A 5,251-nucleotide genomic window follows, 5' to 3' on the forward strand; every position below is an offset into this window, starting at 1 on the left:
AGGTCCAAAACTAGGTACAGCAGATGCCTATTCCCCCACGGCAGATGGGAACAGACCCAGGTACTGGGGGTAGTGGAACAGGACACAGTCGGCGGAGGAGGCAGAGGACAGAGGAGCAGGTTCTTTAGTAGGAGGTCCTAGAGCGGAAGGCACCTCCACCGCAGTAGGCACCTCCACCACAGCATGCACCAGAGATGGTCGATGAGGATATGCTGGATTAGCCTGTAGGTGGAGTACAGGACATGGTATGGCAGTATCGAGAGTGATTTTGTGCAGCCTACCGACAGTTGGGAGAGTTGCAGATTGCAGTAGCAGTCAGGGATGCGCAGCTAGTAGAGAGACAGAGAGAGACAAATCGCTAGAGAGAGTGCGCGGAGGCTGCAGAGCGGAGGCTAGAGTTGGCATAGGATAAGATCTGCTTCCAGTCTGCTTGAGCTGCATATTATTATGTTGCATACACTAGTGCAGTACCTGATGAGACATTGCAGGTGCAGCGATTCTCTCAGTACGCACAAGAGTCTGGAGGTGCACGACCTCCTGTCAGGCCAGATATGCCACCACCGCCTCCACCACCTGTTGCCCCTGTCCCTCCTGCTCCTCTTGGAGGTGAGGGTTTGGGACAGAGTTAGATGCTCTATGCTTGACTTTTATTTTGATCTCTGGCTATGTATCGATTGGTGTGCCAGCACCAAATGTATCATTTTTGATCAATTGCGCTCGAGTAGCGCCCATTTTATTTGTACTAACCCATTCTTTGATATATACATATACGAGATTTTGAGCCGAGTATTCCTGTGTACATGTCATTGTCTATTTTGTTTTGCTTTGATGTTCATGAGATGTATGTTTAGATAGAACGTATATGTATGAACTGACATCTGACATAGTTTTGTGCATTTTTTATTTGACAATCACAAGTATTCCATCTAGGAATGAGAATCGATGAACCAAACGCTTGTGCAACCATGGAGGAATCTGATGCATGTGGAGTATGAATAGGATTATCATCAAATTGCATGCTAATACCAATGAAGTATGCAAAACTATGATAAATGCAGCCTTAGGTCTGGTCACCAAGCCTCGATGTTTTATCATCATTGGATATAAAACAAAGCTCGTATGTTACACAACTTCCACTGACATTGCAATCATGAAAATATGAATGTAACATACGTTATTGGAATGTTAGGGTTAAATGTAAGCATTCGAGGCACAAGAAGCCAGAATGACCAGAACATTTGTCCCTTTTAATGTAACAAGTTAACATAAGCATCAAAGCATGAATGCTAGGATGACCTGAATGTTGCTTGTATGACAGGCACACCAAACACATGGGAGATTCCTCTTATGCAAAGTATTCAATATTCATGCTGTTCGCAACGACCCTTGCATCCGTAACCTAAGACAAAAGTGTGCTAAATATACTCGCAGTGACCCATACATTCACTTAATAGGACGAGTATCGGTATGTACTATAGCATGAAGAGTTCACTCCAACAAACAAGGAGAAGAACCAATATCATTGACATATCTGTATAAAAGGAGTCGAGGTACACACGGCCATCCAATACAGAATGGAGGTTCTTATAGTGGACACCCCTCTTATAGGAATGTATCAACGTATTGGAACTAATCCGCAAACAGAAAACATATGAAAAGATCATGCCCCCAGTCATTACTTCTCTATTCGAAGATGACATCATCGATGTTGCTTGAGGAGATATGATAAAGAAAAACAAAGCAATAAGAGAAAATGCTCAGAAGATACAAACAAGTATATCATTGAGATTAATGTTTTCGGGATGATGTCAAGTGTCCATGTCCAGAATATGTAAGAAAGAAATCTCTTCAGTAGGGTGACAACAGTAGGCCGACGCAGTCAAAACAACTGGTGACTGCCACGAAGGAGATTCTATGAGGAACATCTCAAAAAGAGTGACACTGGTGACAGTAGGCAGACGTAGTCAGAACAACTGGTGACTATCACGAAGGAGATTCTATGAGGAAAATCTTGAAAAGAGTGACACTGGTGACAGTAGGCAGACGCAGTCAGAACAACTCGTGACTGTCACGAAGGAGATTCTATGAGGAAAATCTCGAAAAGAGTGACACTGGTGATAGTAGGCAGATGCAGTCAGAACAACTGGTGACTGTCACGAAGGAGATTCTATGAGGAAACTCTCGAAAAGAGTGACACTGGAGGGGAATGCACTCGACCTATGACAAAACTCAGTCCATGGATACATGAGTAGGACAAGCAGGAAAGAAAAAGCATGAAAGTGACTAACAAGAGGTGCTTGTTTACCAGGTTTTCACCTTATTGGATTTTTTTTTTTTTTTTTTTTAAGGACTTTTTCTAATTTTTAGGATTTATTTCAGGACATTTAGATATGTACAGAGAGCTTGCTAAGATTGAATCAACTGAAAAACCGCTTCAGGTGGAGAGTGTTCATAGGCTCTTTAAGCACTTCTCCTTTAGTTGTAGAAAGTTGATAGGCACTAGATCCATATACTGCAGTAATGATGTAAGGACCTAGCCAGTTTGGTTCAAACTTTCCCTTTTTCATTCGTTGTTGTTGATTCTTAGGATTCTCTCTTAGGACAAGATCACCCAGCTGGAAGTCACGTGGTCAAATCCTACTATTGTAGCTTCGCGCCATTCTTTGTTGATATGCTCATAGATGATCACAGGCCACTTGTCGTCGTTCATCCAGCAACACAAGTTCTTGAAGCTGGGCTATCCTACAGTCATCATCTGTGATAAGGCCTTTCATAGAGATTCTCAAGGTAGGAATCTCAATCTCTATCGGGAGCACAGCATCTGCCCCATATACCAACACAAAAGGAGTTGTGCCCGTTGGAGTTCTAATGCTTTTTCTATATGCCCACAGGGCTGGATTGATCTGGAGATGCCAATCTCACCCTGACTTACTGATTGTGCGATGAAGAATTTTGAGAATTGCCTTATTTGATGCCTCAGCTTGCCCATTACCCTGGGGGTAATAAATAGAAGACCAATGTTGTGTAATTTCAAATTTCTTGCACAGTTCCTTAAGGTCTTTATTTTTGAATTGTCCTCCATTATTAGTAATGATTGAGGATGGTGTACCATATATACAGATGATGTAGTTTGTGATAAAAAGTGCTACAGTTTTTCCATCAGCAATCGTGAGAGGGACTGCCTCTACCCATTTCGTGAAATAATCTATAGCGGTGATAATGAACTTATGTCCATTAGAAGAGGTTGGGTGAATCTGTCCTACCAAGTCAAAGGCCCATTGTTGAAATGGCCATGTTGAAGTAAAGGGAATCAACTCTCTAGCTGGAGCGTGAATGAGATTCCCATGTAGTTGACACTGTTTACAGGACCTAGCATATTTAATAGCTTCTTGCTCCATTTTAGGCCAATAGTATCTAGCACGAAGGAGTTTAAGAGCTAGTCTTAGGCCATTGGAATGAGATCCACAAATGCCTTTGTGAACGTCAATTAGTGCACATTTGGACTCGTTGGGTTCTAAACACCTAAGGAGTGTTCCATCAAGACCTCTCCTATATAGATCGTCAGCAATAATGACATAATGTAAAGCATTATGGATTAGGTAACGTTTCTCATTCTGGGTCAGACCTTCCAGAATGGTTTGATTATGAAGGTAGGAATAGATGTGATGGTAGCGGGATGATTCTTGTCCTATAATAGAACAGATCATCTTGGAATCAGGTGTGTCATAGGCTGGGTAGTGTAATGCTTCCACCAAGAACTTGTGTCGGAGATGATTTTCTGGCATTTGTAGAAGGGAAGCCAGATTGGCCATGGCATTAGGCGCTTTATTATCTGCACGTGGAACCTATTGGAAGGTGATGTGTGCAAAATATTTTGTCAAGTCATCAACCATGTGCTTATAAGGAATTAGTTTTTTATCCTTTGTTTGATACACATCATTTACTTGGTTGATGACAAGCTGGGAGTTATCGAAGATATCCAATTGATCTACTCTCCATTCAGCTGCAATTTTCATACCATTGATCAAAGCTTCATATTCAACAATGTTGTTTGTACAAGGAAACAAAATCTTGTATGCTTTGGGCAATGATTATTTCTGTGGTGTGATGAAAAGCAATCCAGCACCTGATCCTTGTTGTGTGAAGGATCCATCGAAGAACATAACCCATGTATGGTGAGTGAGTGTTAGAATTGACTCATCTGGAAAATCAATGTTTATTGGTAGGAGACTCGGTATGGGTGCCTCAGCTAGCTGGTCTGCAATTGCCTGTCCCTTTATAGCTTTGCGTTCAACATATTTGATGTTGAACTCACTTAGTATCATGACCCATTTAGCCAATCTTCCTGTGAGAGCTGCCTTACTGAGTAAATACTTTAAGGGATCTATTTTAGCCACAAGCTGTGTAGTGTGGGCAAGCATGTAGTGTCTCAATTTTTGGGAAGCAAAGACAACTGCCAAGCAAGATTTCTCAATAATACTATAGTTTTTCTCATAAGAGACCAATGTTTGGCTCAAGTAATCAATAGCTCTTTCTTTGTTATCATTGTCTTCCTGAGCCAACAGGATTCCCAAAGATGTTTCAGTAGCTGAAATGTATAAAAGCAAAGGTTTCCCATGCATAGGAGGCATCAAGATTGGTGGATTGACAAGATAGTGTTTAATCCGTGTTAAGCTTTGCTCACAATCCTAGCTCTAATTGAATTTCACACCCTTATGTAAAGTCTTTGTGAAGGGTTGTGATTTATCCACCAATTGTGAAATAAATCTACGAATAGATTGAAGCCTTCCTTGTAGTCCTCTCATCTGACTGATGTTTCGAGGTGGTGGCATGTCCATTATTTCTTGTACTTTTTCGGGATCTACTTCAATTCCCTTTGCAGAAACAATATATCCTAATAGTTTTCCTGATGTGACACCAAATGCACACTTCTTAGGATTGAGCCAAAGACTAAACTTTTCCATACGATCTAGGATTGGTCCCAAATCATGCAAATGGGTATTGCATTTAGCACTTTTGACCAAAGTATCATCAACATAGTCCTCTATAGTTCTATGCATCATTTCATGGAAGATTGTAGTAACAGCTCGCTGATATGTAGCTCCAGCATTCTTTAAACCAAATGGCATTACATTCCAACAAAAGGTTCCCCATGCACATGTGAAGGCTATTTTCTTTTGATCTTTTGGTGCAATTTTTATCTGATTGTATCTAGAAAAACCATCCATAAGTGAGTACATTTCATAACCAG

This window comes from Cupressus sempervirens, chromosome 5 (assembly GCF_028749045.1).
Source record: "Cupressus sempervirens isolate cs-2001-9-10 chromosome 5, ASM2874904v1, whole genome shotgun sequence".
Classification (NCBI taxonomy): domain Eukaryota; kingdom Viridiplantae; phylum Streptophyta; class Pinopsida; order Cupressales; family Cupressaceae; genus Cupressus; species Cupressus sempervirens.